This window comes from Spermophilus citellus (assembly GCF_964194105.1).
Source record: "Spermophilus citellus genome assembly, chromosome: X".
Classification (NCBI taxonomy): domain Eukaryota; kingdom Metazoa; phylum Chordata; class Mammalia; order Rodentia; family Sciuridae; genus Spermophilus; species Spermophilus citellus.
The window spans coordinates 148,398,139-148,413,626 of record NC_138190.1 but is presented as its reverse complement, the minus strand read 5'-3'; the positions used below and the strand labels follow the sequence as shown (position 1 = coordinate 148,413,626).

The 15,488-nt window shown below is 40.9% G+C and overlaps 1 protein-coding gene and 1 long non-coding RNA gene across 4 annotated transcripts in view; one reads left to right on the top strand and one right to left on the bottom strand.

Moving 5' to 3' along the window:
* CLIC2 (chloride intracellular channel 2) overlaps positions 1 to 15,488 on the top strand; it is a 67,899-nt gene that overhangs the window by 6,321 nt on the left and 46,090 nt on the right. The window lies entirely within an intron of this gene.
* On the bottom strand, positions 5,244 to 7,782 carry LOC308639996. The gene is made up of 2 exons (XR_014020146.1): positions 7,046 to 7,782; positions 5,244 to 6,029 (listed from the first exon to the last, which is right to left on the bottom strand). It is a non-coding gene; the product is annotated as an uncharacterized lncRNA (long non-coding RNA).

Here is a 15,488-nt window from a genome sequence, read left to right as displayed (position 1 = left end):
TCTTATAACACTATCCTGCCTGAGTCAAGGCATCAGAGAGGGAGCTAGAAAGCATAATCCAAATGTATACTAAATACCTGAATTGGAGAGAGTGCCCACCACCCAATGGGTAAACTGTGGATAAAGATGGATCTAGCAGAGAAAACCTTTACTAACTTCACAAGTTTACACAGCATCCACACTTGTGATCCTCTGTTGTGCACAGGATAAATGACCGTGTTTATCTACCCACACAGAAAGTAAGTTAGAACACTACTACAAATCTGTATGCTATACACCAACATGGCTTAAGATGATTTATCACAATTGCAAAAGATGCCCAATTTTTTTTTTTTCTAGAAAGGAAGGTTGGATTCCATTAATCAAGCTAAGACTTTATACTGCATTATTGCCTGGCACAAAAACAGATAGTGCACTCTGTAGTTTGCGAACTCGACTCAGGAAATCGGGGAAGAGTAAAATCCACATGGGAAAGATTTCCATTGACTTCTCATCCAAGATGGTACAATTAGTTCATGCTATGGAACACTTGGCAGTGATATACTGAATTTAACAAAGTAAACTCAAAAAGGCATGGCCAAGACAAAAACACACGAATGTGATCAGATGCTTGTCTCCATATTGAAGTGTCAGGCTTGCTTGTCTGGAAGCAAAGCATGGTGGACAGAAGTTAAGCTCCTACAAGGAATAGTGGTCCGAAAGTACTCTGAGCAAGATGGAGGGCAAAAGCCACATTCACTGTGTAAAGCCAAGGACTAGAATGTGGCTACCCACAAACTTGCCAACCCCTGGCTATAAGTCTGAACAACAATGACAACAACAAAAAAGAACATCTACCAAACTCTGCCAGGGTCTTTGGCTCTGACGAGCTAAAGGTGTGTGGGGATGAGGACACAGACAATGTTTCTAGAAAATGTTTTTGAGGTCTTTGTGTTTTTTTTTTTTTTTCAAACTACTTGCAAAACTAATCTATATATGCTCATGGTTCTTTCAAGATCTTGCTGGAAGAACTGTGAAAGTGGGAATGATGATTATTGTCTATGAATGGTTGGTTAGACTGTAAGCATGGAAAGGGTGAGGGAGTTAACAAAATCTATTGAGCAATATGGCAGATTAGTTAAAAGAACTGTCGCTGGAGCCACTGTCTTCAGGTTTCTAATTTAAAGGCTGACACTTATTTTAGCCTTGTGACCTTGGGTAAGCCACTTAATCTCTCTTTGCCTCTATTTTTTTTGTTGTTGTTTCCATCTGTAAAATGGTGACAGGGTTGTTGTGGAGATTAAGAGCACTTAGAACAGTGTCCAGCACATAGACAGCACTATGTAAGAGATAGCTGTTATTGTTGGGCAACAATGTGTGCTGTGAACATCTTAGTATAATAACCACAAAGTTGTTTAAAAAACTCTATGAGGTAGGTATTTTCTGTTCTGTACCTGTATGAGAGAACTTAAGCAATGAAAAGCCAGACAAAATGACTGAAGTCGCATAACTACAGAATGGCAGAACCTTTAGATGCTGCCTAGTCCAAGGCTTTCACTTCACAGAAGAACAAACTGAAGTTCAAAATAGAAGGGCATGCCTCAAGTCATTTAGTGCCAGAACTGGGCTTAGAAATTCAGCAACAGGCCTCTTCCCTTCAAGTAGTTCTCAAACTTTGGTGTGCATCAGAATCCCCTGGAGGGCTTGCTCAAACAAAGTGGTGGTCTCCACTCCCAGAGTTCCTGATTTAGTAGGTCAGGGTGGGATGTGAACAGTTGCATTTCTAAAGAAATTGTCAAATGATGCTGATGCTGCTGGTCTGGGGACCACACGTTGGGAACCTCCACAGCACACCATAGTTCATACATTCTTTTTTCCTTCTCACCACGGACTCCACAGTCTGTGATCTATAAACACTTACAAAGAAAGGGAAACCAGTGATGAAAACTAAAGAAAAATAAATAGCTCCCAGCAAGAAGGCAAGGTGACTGACCAAGAGTCCTGGGTTTGTGTGGGACTTTTCCAATTTTAAGATGGGGAAAGTTGTACAGTACAGGAAACTCCTCAGTCCCAGGCACTCTGAGAGGGTTGGCCATTGTAGACAAAGGCAAACAAAATTTGGTGCCAGTCAGCTGCCAAACAGAAAAGGACATACAGAGAAATGAGGTAATTTCTGATGAGTTTGTCTGAAAAGGACTCATTCATTTCTTCCTCTCCCAACAAATCTGTATTATGAAACTACTCTTTGTAAGGCACCATGTTAGGTGCTGTGCTCCTGACACTATTGATCCCATCCCACCAGAGAAGAAAGGTAAAAGTGAGTCTACAGTGAGCTTGGTAGACACAGGCCCAGGCTTATATATTCAGAAACACCTGGAATAGGAGTGGGAAGGGAACACCCCACATGGAAACTTTTCAACCATGTTTCAATACATGATCAGCAGTCCAATAATTCCCTTCCTCCCTTTCTTCCTCTGAAGGGAGCACATCATTGAGAAGGACTGATTAAACATTTAGGAAAAGGAGGGTGTGGTAGTGAACTATTTCATTAATAATTCAGGAGAGTCAAGGTAAGGGGAGTCCTTTAGTAAGGGCGGTGAGTTGAAATTTTTGTCCTTGTCTTTACAGACCCATGAGTATGTCCTTCACTTGTCATAAATCAGTGCTAACCTCAGTTATGGTGTAATCTTCAAGGCTAATTTATACAAAACTTCAAAAAAGGCAAATGTCCTGGGGAAGACTAATGGCGACGTATTTTAGAGGAGTGCATAATAGCAAAGAGAACTCTTTAAGACCCCAAATTAATTCTCAATCCTTTGACCTGACAGGAATAAAGATTTCAGGGAAGACTCCTAAAGATTCATGGTAAAAATAAAATGCAGAAATATTTTGAGAACACATGTTGGAGCACTGGATGGATCAATAAAATAATGCATAGACTACCAAGTGTTTCCTGGGAACTCACTGAAAAATTCATATTAGGCTCTATTCTCTGTAAGTTTTCTTTCCTTTATGACTCCTATATTTCTTAATAATATATATATTTTTTTCTGTAGGGTGCACCCTGGCCTACATGTTCTTTCATCATTCTGCAGTGCTCAATGTGGTTATTGTACAGCTTCATTTTCAGTGAAAGCCACGGGAACAGAAGCCCCATACATTCCCCACCCATCCCACTTTCACACATCAGTCATTCAAGAAATAAAGGAAAGAAAGCATTAAATATGACCCAGTCACATCTTGGCCATTAACATAATATTTTAAGAGAAGGAAAAATATCATAAATGGAGGAAAACACATTACCTCCTAAAATGCCACCAAATTGCCAAAATACAAGTTTGTTAGTGATGGTGGTGGAGGGGGGGGTGGCGGGGGAGGGAGGGAATATTATCATGTGGAACCTCAGCAGTCTCTGAAAACCCTACAAATTTCCCCCATATAACTACCAAAGTGACGGGTTTGCTCCACAAGAACTGTTGTGACTTAGGAGTTTAAGTTCTTCAGAGGTGAGTTAGATAGAGATGATTCTTCAAAGAAATTAAAACACTATATTTGAATTCAGTTCCCAGGTTATCACTGAGCTTGGGTTACCAAACAATTCCTACAATGTCTACAGTTCTAGGACACTACAAAGCAAAATCTGGGGTTTCAGCCAAACCCTTCAATCCATAGGCCCATGTAAAGGGCTGTCCCAAGGAACCAATCATCTAGCCCATTGGTTCTCAAAGTATGGTCTAAAGAGTCTTGGGGGGCTGGGTAATCCCAGTGACTTGGGGGCTGAAGCAGAAGGATCGATAATTCAAAGCAAGCCTCAGCAACTTAGTGAGGCCCTAAGCAACTTAGACCTTGTTTCAAAATAAAAAGGGCTGGGGATGTGGTTCCGTGGTTAAGCACCCCTGGGTTCAATCTCTAGTATGCTCCCTCCCCGCCAGCAAAGATTCTTGGGAGTTTCTGAAGCCCTTTTAGTGGGTCTGTGGGATAAAACTGTTTTTCCACATTTTTACTGGTACATTATATATAATGGTAGGATTCATTACATATTCATACATGGACACAATACAACAACATAATTTGGCCAGTATTGTTGCCCAGTATTGTCCTTTCCCTCCCCTCCTCCTCTCCTTCTGGTACCTTTCCTCTTCTCTACTGTCTCCCTTTAACTTTCATGAGATATCTCCGCCACCATTCCTTTTCCTTTTCTCCTTTCTAGCTTTGACATGAGAGAAAACATATGAACCTTGACTTTCTGAGTTTGGAGGAATGGCATCCAGCTAATCCGCGCTCCTCAGTATTTACCCTAAAGAATTGTATTTGTCATACTGTAGCAATACAGGGATGAAACTATTTTACAATAACAGTAAGGTGATACTTTCTTTTTTCACTCCCATCATCTCATCTTTTACAGAGGTGACATGACATGTGATGTTGTCTCTGATAGCTGAGGGATGTGTGCTTCTGTATTCTTGAATTTTAAATATTTCTGACTCTCAATATCTAAGATAATTATTATCAGTAGATACAACCTAAACTCCAAAACTCTTTGGGATCCTCAATAGTTTTTCAGGGTGTTAAGGTGCTTCTTTCTGAAGAGCAGAGTAAACCCTCTTGAGTAAAGAGACAACCTACTGAGCGGGAGAAGTGATTATTTCCAAACAATACACGTGGCATGGGGTTGATATCCATCATATATAAAGAACCCCAATAACTCGGTTGCCCCAAAACAAATAACCTGATTAAAAATGGGCAATAGGGCTGGGGATGTGGCTCAAGCGGTAGCGCGCTCGCCTGTCATGCGTGTGGCCCGGGTTCGATCCTCAGCACCACATACAAACAAAGATGTTGTGTCCACCGAAAACTTAAATAAATAAATAAATAAATATTTTTAAAAAATTCTCTCTCTCTCTCTTAAAAAAAAAGGGCAATAGACCTAGGTCAATGTGACTCAAAGGAAGACATTCAGATGGCCAACAGAGATGTGAAAATATGCTGAGCAACACCAATCATATCAGAAATGCCAGGCAGCGCTACGCCTGACCCCTCTAAGAGGTCAGTTGTCAAAGAAAAAGAAAAAAAACAAATGTTGGTGAGGATGTGGAGGAAAAGGAACTCTCATACATTGCTGATGGAAATGTAAGTTGGTACAGTGATTATGAAAGACGGTATGGAGGATCTTTACGCAATTAAAGGTAGATCTCCCATATGATGCAGCTACCTCACTTCTGGGCATGTATCCAAAGGAAATTATTATGAGCACACCAAAGAGATCCTAGCATGGTCTCGTTTATTGCTGCATTATTCACAATAGCCAAGATATGGAATCAACCTAGATGCCCATGAACAGATGAATGGGTAAAGGGAATGCCATACATATGTGCAATGGAATACTATCCAGTCATAAAAGAATCCTATCATTCGTATAAAAATAGATGGGATTAGAGGACATTATGTTAAGGGAAGTGGATCAGATAGAAAAACAAGTACCACATGTTCTCCCTTGTGGATATTAAGACCAAAATTTAGGTGAATTGTTGATTTATCAGTGTTATTTCTAGAATGGATTTCATTCTAACTGTCCTAGTCAGAAGGAAAATTTACCTACTCAGTATTGCTTTGATTTCAATATGGAGAATCAAAGGAATTCTCTATGTTTCTGAAGTATAGTTACCAAAATTATCTAAAAAGGTTTAGAAAATGTGAGCTCATGTTATAGCTTGGGGGAAAGATCTATCCCACTAGATGGTTGACAGAAGCCCCCCTCTCTGTAACATGTTCCCATGCTAGAGAAAGGGGCCGCTTCTGTTTCATGGGATGGGATAGAGAGACAATATGAAGTAGATTTTCACACAATATTATTCTGCTGATATGAAATTCTGGTAGCCAAGGTGGCAGGTATGTTCTTAATCCCAATGCTGTCAAATTTAAGCCTGGAGCCCCAAGCGACGAGCAGTATTTAAGACATCATCTCTTGTTAAGTAGCAGCCACACAGTTGGCGGTAGCCAGTGAAGGATTCCCTGCCATGTAGGACTCTCCAGTTGTCTATAAATAGGACCTGTGAATGAATAAAAAGAGAAAACATCATCAGAACAAGCGTAAACCCAAAGAACCCTAAATCAGAAGAGATCATTTAAAAAACAAAGCGTTAGGTGGTTCTATGGTTATATTTTGTGCGATATTTTTATTTTTAAATTAAGCAGACTTTTGGAAGCCCAGACGGGTGTAACCCTGTAGCAGGATAAATGGAAGTTGCAAAGGCAATAGTAGGTAATAAATGGGCTCTGCACTTGAGGGGTTTGTGTTTCTTGAATAATTGTCCTCTTTTCAAAGCAAATCATGTAATTCGATTCTTTCGTTTTCTTTTCTACTTCTCACTCTATACTTTCTCAAAGGGTTAAGCTATTTTATTATGTTTTATGAAGATATTCTCCATCCAGAGGAAATAAAGATGAAAAAAAATGGAATCATGAAGGTGGAGGGACTCAGGGATCATGCAGTTAAAACCCATCGTCATTCACATAGAGTCACAGATGTCAGAGATGGGGTGGGGCCTGCTCCCAGGTCATTCAGTGAGTGAGTGGCAGGACCACAGCCAGCACCTAGGACTTTTTTTTCCCCCCTCTGTTTCCTTTGCAACAACACGACACATACTAAACAAGTACCATTATTGATTGATTTGTTTATTTTTATTTCCATTTTTTAAATTTTTTTGGTACTAGGGATTGAACCCGGGCTGCTTTACCACTGAGCTCCATCCCCAGCCCTTTTCATTTTTTTAAAGGATTTTTTTTTTACCTTTGTTTTACTTATTTTTATGTGGTGCTGAGGATTGAATTCAGTGCCTCACACATGCTAGGCAAGCACTCTACCACTGTGCTAAACCCTAGCCCACCAGTTTTTAAATTTTTGAGACAGGGTCTCACTAACTTCCTGAGGCTGGCCTTGAACTTACAGTCCTCCTGCCTCAGCCTCCAGAGTCACTGGGATTACAGGTTTGTGCCACCATGCCTGGCTTTCTTCACTGCTTCTGTGTAACAAGCTTATTTGATATCTTTAGAGTTTAGGACATACCCTCCCAGGCTTTAGTTTGACCCAAAGCTCATTCTCAGGTCTCCTCAACTCAATTGTTAGAGTCCGGTGTGCTGTATACCAACGATGAACGACATCATAAGGCACAGTATTGATGACAGCTCGGTCATAGTTGTTGTACCTAACGTGGAATTGTGAGAAAGAAAGATCTCAAACACACAATAAAGACATCTGTTGTTTATTGAACTACTTTATATAATGGTTTTCTCTGCATTCACTACTTGTTCTGCAGATGAGCTGACAATATGTCAACATTCTCTTAGATGCACAGGATTGGAGAGAGGAGCTCTTCTGCCTGCTGATCATATTTTGTTTCTCTCTGGAGAACCTGGGGATAGGGGATAGAAGTTAAGTTCCAGTTGGTTTTTCCCCATCTTAAGATATGATGTTTTATCTAAAGCATATTTCATAGAGTACGTCCTTATTGGTCAAAGCTCATGGAAGCATTGGGGAAAGATTTGAGCTTGCCCCTCGTCAAGCTGAGATAGGCATGGTAGGCTGTATTAACAAAGCTTTCTTTTCAATGACTTATAACTTCTCATGTGTCTCCCTTTGTGAGAGAGATGCCAGCTATAGTAGCTACTGGACAGTTCACCCAAAGATCTTAATTAATTCATTAAATACTAACATTTATATGAGCATGTGCTACAAGCTAGAAAGTGTGTTAGGCACTAAACACACAATGATGAACATGGCAGACATGATCCCCTTATGTTCTCTCGAGGAAGATAAACGATAAACTAGAAATAAATATATAAATAATTTCAGCTAGTTGCAGATGGTAGGAAGAAAAATTGGTGTTATATGTTTAAGCATGCCTGGGAAATCTATTTCAGATGGAGTGCTGAGTGAAGGATTTTTTGAAGTGACATTGGAGCTGGTACCTGAATGATGAGAGACCAGCAATTCAACCAGCTAAGGGAAGAACATTCCAGGCAGAGGGAATAGCAAGTACAAAGCCTTGGGGTGGAAAGGCATTTTATTGTGTTTGCAGATCAGCAAGAAGGTCACATGGCTGGTGGTGAGTAAGCAAGGGGAATAACAGTGGAGGAAGTGATACAAAGGAAATTGCCAGGGGTCAGATGATGTGTAACCATGCAGGCCACAGTAAGGACTTTGGATTTTTTGTGAGCACCATGGGAAGCCAGTGGAAAACCCTAGCTGAGATAATGGATTTCTGTTTTGGCTAAGGCAAATTAACTTTTTATTGAAGTATAATACACACACATACACACACACACACACACACACACAAACACACAAAAGCAGACAAATAATGATGAATTTCATGATGGGATCATATCTCTATCGCTACCATCCATATAAATAAGTAATTAACTAGAAGCCCATAACCTTTCCTCATGGCCCTCTCCAGTCACACTCTTTCTCCTACCCAAGGGTAACTACTATCCCAACTTCTGTTGCCAAAGATAAGTATTTGCTGTTTATGAAAAACAAAACTTTATATAAATGGAATCATCATATCTACTACACACACATTGACATCTATATGTTTCTACATGCATCTTCACACATTTCTACATATCTAGTCTTTTGTGTCTTGTTTCTTTCATTTAATATTAAAGGACAGCATTGTTCAGCAGTCGTTTATTCATCCTTGGTGCTGTATAGCATTTGATTTTGTGAGCACAGCACAATTTATTTATCCATTGTACTGTTGGTGAATATTTGAGTAATTTCCAGTTTGGAAGCACTACAAATACTACTGCTTTGAACATTCTATTCCATTGTCTTTTGGTGAACATCTATATTCACTTCTGTTTGATATAATCTTAAGAATGGAATTTCTGGGTCATAAGTATGGGTATGCTCAGCTTTAGCAGACACTGCCAAAGATGTTCTTTGCAAAGAGAAATAAACATCCAATGGTTCTCTTCTTGGGTATCAGACAGTGTTTATTGGTTTTAGTACAGAGCACAATCAAAGCCAGTATTCTTAGTTTTCTCATATGTAAAATGAGCATAGTAACACCTGCTTAGTGGATCCCATAGGGATACTATGAAAATCAAATGAAAGAATGTAACAGTGCTTCCTCCCAGGCTTGGAAGAGCTATGCCCAGAGGGAGAATAGGGTGTGGAAGCATAGTCTCCACCAGAGTCTTGATCCCCCATTTTTACTTCCAGAAGCTTCCAGTGCTGTGCTAGGTACTTCCACAAATATTTCATTCACTCCTTTTGACATTTCAGAAGGGAAGGTGTCATTAACTTCCTTTTACATGCAAGGAAACTTGAAAGTTAAATTAAATGTGCCACAGGGCTCATAAGTAGCAGAGAGGTTTTAAAATCAGGTTTCCCTAATAGTTTGACTCATTGTTTGTACCTGAGAACAGAAATCCAATGTAATTTCTGTGTACATTTTTTCCTAAAGATAACTTTTTTAATGGATCACAACTGCAATCTCTTGGCTTCAAACGGAGATATATAGTTTATGAACATTTTCATATGTAATATCTTATTGACCCTCTATGTTATATTCCTATGAGGCAAGTAGTACAGCTATTATTATCTTACTTTATAAATAAGAAAAAATAGTGACAAAGCTCTGTGATTTGCTCAAGGCCACATGGAATCTAGTATTAAACTTTTTATATTAGATGATGTTGTTTTCTAAGGCCACTAGCAGGAAGCATCCAGTAAAGTCTATTACAAACTAGCAAATAGCTGTGTAATGTTCTTTTGATTAAAATAAGACTATTCCTGGGCTTTTGCACAAAGTGATGCCATCATATTATTGTGTAACTTTTCTTTTCTTTTTCCTGTTTTGATGTGAGGCAATAGAGGCCTGGGAGTGAGGGAAAGAAAACAAAGCAATAATTTATTTGATACAAAAAGCCATCCCTCTTATTAGTTGATATATTTTCCAAGTAAAGAGAGCTCAGTGATTGAATAGAAGATGTATTTGATGGATTAGAACAAAAAGATGGCTATTTGAAGTGACCAAACAAATTGAAAAATTCTTAGTCTGAACAGGAAAAAGAAAAACATAGAGTGAGATTTACCAATATAAAGAATCTGGAATTACTAAAGAATCTATAGATGTGAAAATAATAAGAAAAATATCATGAATGAATTTATGACTACAAATTTGAAAACTTAGATAAAATGTACAAATTTCTGGAAAGAGCCACCAACTAAAGGTAAAACAAAAATCTTACTAGCTCTCTATAGATGAAGAAAGGTTAAATTTAATATCCAAAACTCTCCCCAGAAGTAAACTCCATTTTTAGAGAATTTCCCTGGTAAACTCTAACAAATATTTGAGAATTATGGTATAAACAAAAGATGATGGGCACTGTAATCAGATGGAGCACCCTTACAATTTAAGAATGCAGCATTATTGCACAAACTCTTTGGGAAACTGAATTTTGCCAGGTCAGGATGATACCAAAATGTGACAAAACTCATTATAAGAAAACTGGAGACCAATATCCCCTGGAATCTGGATGTGAAGTTATCACTTATTAAACTCAAACCAGCTATGTATACGTCAAGTTACCAATTCATTGCCTCTCAGTTCCCAATGTACCTTTCTGTATGCTCTTGATATATAAGAATCCCCCTTCCTTTATAGTAAGCACAATGTTAAGCTTTCTCTGAAGAGAGTGCCGCAAGGATGCTGAAAGAGGAAGACCTTTTCCTGCTGTTTCTGGCCCTGGCTGGGTTCTGTACTGTGAGTGTGAAGACGTCTGGTAGAGGCAACTTCAGCCTCTCAGTCAGAATTTGGTCCCTCTGCCACTTTGTAGCTTCAGTGTGGTGATAACCTTTCCATAGGCCTCTTGACATGATAAACCAGAGCCCACATCATATCCTGCATGCAGCTGCCTATCTACAACTGCTGTGTGTAACCTTACCTGCTCAGACTCTCTGGGCAAGCCCCTTCTTGACCTGCACACTAGCCTCCTACATCTGCAGTGATACACACTGAGAAGACATTCTTTCTGCAAGTTCTCACTCCTCACACCCACCTCGTGCAACCCATGTGCTCTGAAGTCTTCCTGCTCTCATGGACACCCGGACTTCCATGACGCACTCAGGCTATCAGTTGCTAATTGCCTGCCTCCCTCCCTCCGTTCCAGAGGGTGGTCTGTTGTTTGCTCAGAAACTCCAGGTCAGATTCGGCCTGGCCAAACAAGGAAACGGCTCTGCTACCAGGTGGCTGAAGCACGCCACTCATTCTTGAAGGTCTGAACCCCTTCCAAGTTTATCCAGGTTTATCCTTCCTTACCTATTTGGCCTCAGCCCTAGGGCACTATACTGATTTTCCTTTTGTGCTCACTATTTCTATTTTGCACACTCACTATTTTGCCACAGTTCCCAATTCTTTTTTTTAATATATTTTTTTTAGTTTTAGGTGGACACAATATCTTTTTTTAATTTTTATGGGGTGCTAAGAATTGAACCCAGTGCCCCTCACACATGCTAGGTGAGCACGCTACCACTTGAGCCACATCCCCAGCCCCCCCCCCATTTTTTAAAGAGAGGGAGGGAGAGAGAGAGAAGAGAGACGGGGCTGGGATTGTGGCTCAGCGGTAGAGCGCTCACCTAGCACGGGCAGGACCCGGGTTCGATCCTCAGCACCACATAAAAATAAAGGCAATGTGTTGTGTCCATCTACACCTAAAAAACAAATAAATAAAGAGAAGAGAGAGAATTTTATTTTAATATTTATTTTTCAGTTTTCGGTGGACACAACATCTTTATTTTATTTTTATGTGGTGCTGAGGGTCGAACCCAGAGCCCCGTGTATGCCAGGCGAGCCCGTTACCGCTTGAGGCACATCCCCAGCCCCCTTTTTAAAAAATATTTATTTTTTAGTTGTAGTTTGACATAATGCGTGTATTTATTTATTTATTTATTTATTTATTTATTTTTATGTGGTGCTGAGGATCGAACCCAGGGCCTCGCAAGTGCTAGGCGAGCGCTCTACCGCTGAGCCACAACCTCAGCACCCCCAATTCTTTATATTAATATTCCCTGTTTAAGTTACCGTGTAGTACGTATCTCCTAACTGGACTGACACCATCAATATACAACGTGTGTGTGTGTGCGCGCACATGTTGTGTGCGTGTGCGCGTGTTAATATATGCAAGTAGGGCTTATGCCAGGAGTGCAAGGTTGGTAGCTGAGTAAGATGTCCAGTGATCATCTCCCTAAAGGAGCCACAAATTTAAACAGCTGTTTATGCACCAAACTACCTTCACAAGAGCTAAGGAAGCCAGCTGAGACACCATAAAACCACAGTGCTAGGTTTAGTTATAAGAAGATGTGTCAAAGAAGGCAGGAAGGAAAGAGTTGCCTGCATCACTCCTACCCCAACTTCAAACAGTGCAACATAGGGAGAGAAGCCTCCCACTTGGAGGAGGGAGAGGGACTTAAGTCCAGATCTTAGACTTGAAACCTACTACTAGTCCTGCCAAGGTGAAACCTGGCAGAGCCCCATGATTCCTGTCCCAAGGCTAGCAGTCCCCATAAACTGAGTTGCTGGAATTGGGTTAGCCAAAGAGGCCAAGGGATTGTTTCCACTACCGCTCCTCCAGCCTTAGGCAGCAGAAAAAGTACCAAGACTCCACCTCCTGGAGAACAGGACAGAGCAACTAGCACAAGACTTTGAACTCAGTGGCTGGTCCACAGCCATGAGACCCAGCACCAGGGAGAAAACAGAGGCCTCCTATACCCAGGCCAGAGCTCTCAGATGGAGCTCTAGACCGGAACCCTGGCATCTTCGGGACAAACTCGTTTCAGCCCACATCACTGTCATCTGTGGCATGATAGTTGTTGCACCCCTTAAACAGTGCAGATCCCTGCATCTGAAAGACCCATGTTTTGGTTTGGAAGTGAGGTGTCTCCCAAAAGCTCAGGTGTGAGACAGTGCACGAAGGTTCAGAGGAGAAATGGTTGGGTTGTGAGAACCTTAACCCAACCAGTGAATTAATCCCCTGATCCGGATTAACTGAGTGGTAACTGAAGTGGTAGGGTGAGGCTGGAGGAGGCGGGAATTGAGGTATAGCTGTGGGGTATATATTTTGTATCTGGAGAGTGGACTCTCTCTCTCTCTGCTTCCTGATCACCATGTGAGCTGCTTCCCTCTCCCACTCTCTTCTGCCATGATGCCTTACCTCACCTTGAGCCCCGGGGAATGCAGCCGGCCTTCTGTCGACTAAGACCTCTGAAACCGTGAGCCCCCAAATAAACTTTTCCTCTTCTACAGTTGTTCTTGTTGGGCCCTTTAGTCACAGCAGTGAAAAAGCTGACTAAAATAACCCAAGTGTGGTCCAGCTTAGGATCAGCTTGGACATCCAAGGGACTGCCCCACCAACACTACCCCAACCTTGGGCAGCAGAGTGAGAAGCAAAACCACTTCCTCTGAAAGACAGGGCAGGAAAGGGAGCACAGGACCGTGTCTTGGAACTCAGTGCCAGGCTTGTGAAACCGACACTGAGAAGATCCTAAGAGCATCCACCCCCAGGCCACTGCCTGAAAACAGAGCCTCTGGACCCACCCCAATGCCAGCGTAGACTCAGCCCCTACTAATCAGACCTCTATTTTGGCCAACATCACCTGTGACCTGTTGCAGTGGTCTTGGGCCATGAGTATGCCACAGCAGTAGAAAGCGCATAGCAGAGTGAGTCTTGGTCCTACCCCAATGTTGGGTTGGTCTCAGCAGGTTGTGGGCTCCAGATGTTATCCAGCATTGTAGCGTTGGTGAGCATGGGACTGTCCACCCTTTCCTCCCTCAACCCCAGGAAGCACAACATGGAGAGAGTAATTGTCTGCTGGGGGAAAGAAAAGGGAGGTAGGTGCCAAGTTTTGGCATAGGAGCCTGGGGTTATTGACTTCACAGTGAGGCCCAAATCCTGGCAGAATCACATGGTACTTTAACAAAGTACAGTGAATGTGAATGAGGTATGTGAGCCTAACTTTGTCACAGGTGGATGCTAGCAAGTTCAGACTATTCTTCTCAGACACTCTGCAAGTTCATGACAGACAACAAACCAACTGTGGATTTGGGACAAACCTGGACATGGGGCACCCTGTACTGCTGAAACATTGATATCATATCAAGCATCTTTTCTGATTACAGGGCAACAAAATTAGAAACCAATAACAAGGAAGACTTTGGAAACTGTACAAACACAGAAATTAAACGACTCACTCCTGAACAACCAATGGGTCAAGGAAGGAATTAAAAAGGAAATTTTAAAATTTCTTCAAAGAAATAAAAATGGAAACACAAATACCAAAATCTATGAGATATGACAAAAGCACTACTAAGAGAGAAGTGTATTGCAGTTGACACCTACATCAAAAAATCAGAAAGGTGGTCTGGGGCTGGGGCTGGGGCTCAGTGGTGAAGCAGCCCCTTAGCACATGTGAGGCACTGGGTTCGATTCTCAGCACCACGTAAAAAATAAGTGGATAAAATAAAGGTATTGTGTCCATCTACAACTAATTTTTTTTTTTAGAAAAGCAGAAAAGACCTCATACAAATGACCTATCACACACCTCAAAGAACTAGAAAAACAAGACAAACCCAAAATTAGTAAAAGGATAGAAATAATAAAGATCAGAGCAGGAATAAATGAAATAGAGATAAAATTACAAAAGATCAACAAAATGAAGAGCTGATTCTCTGACAAGGTAAACAAAATTGGCAAGCTCTCAGCTGGACTAATTAGGGAAAAAGAAGACTCAAATAAAGTTAGAGATGAAACAGGAGAAATTAGAACTGACACCGAAGAAATACAAAGGATTTATATTAGCAAGTATTATGAACAATTATATGCCAGAAATTTGATAATCTGGAACCAATTGGTAAATTCCTGGACACACACACCTTACCAAGATTTGATCATGAATAAATAAAAAACCTGAAGAGATCAATAATGAGCATTGAGATTGAATCAATAATTTTTAAAAATCATGTATCAAAGAAAAGTACAGGCAGCAAGGGAAACAATCAACAGAGTAAAGAGACAACCTACAGAATGGAGAAAAAAATATTTGCAAACTATATACCTGACAAAGGGTTAATACCCATAATATATAAGGAACTCAAACAACTCATTAGCAAAACAGCAAGTAATGGATTAAAGAATGGGTAATAGACCTGCATGGACATTCCTCAAAGGAAGATACACAAATGGCCAACAGGTATAGGAAAGGCTTAGCACCACTAATCATCAGGGAAGTGAAAATCAAAACCACAGTGAGATACCATCTTGCTCCAGTTAGAATGGCTATTAGCAAAAAGACAAAAGGGGACAAATGCTGGTGAGGACATGCAGAGAAAGGGACTCCTGGGCTGGGGTTGTGGCTCAATGATAGAGCGCTTGTCTAGCATGTGCAAGGCCCTGGGTTCAATCCTCAGTACCACAGGGGGGAAAAAAAAAGGAACCTCTATATT